A 325-nucleotide genomic window follows, 5' to 3' on the forward strand; every position below is an offset into this window, starting at 1 on the left:
CATGTATTCCTCCAGCAGTGGACAGACAGCCCCTCCTCAGGTGTTGACTGTTAAAGGTTTAAGAGGTAGTACAGTATATGAAAATCTACATCATTGCTTAATTATACTGAAGCTCAGTATTGTTTTACATATAAAATTAAAATTAGCTGTATTTTATTTCAAGAAGTTGATTTTATAAGATTTACTTTTTAAAAATCAGTAGTGATAAACTGTTTACACTTCTATCACCATGGCAGCTGCATTACTTTGCAATTATATGCAGAGCAGCCTGTCAGCTTAATAGCAAAATGTACGGACTCTTTGCTTGTCACTCCACCAGTGTTCA

This window comes from Pogona vitticeps, chromosome 4, assembly GCF_051106095.1.
Source record: "Pogona vitticeps strain Pit_001003342236 chromosome 4, PviZW2.1, whole genome shotgun sequence".
Taxonomy (NCBI): domain Eukaryota; kingdom Metazoa; phylum Chordata; class Lepidosauria; order Squamata; family Agamidae; genus Pogona; species Pogona vitticeps.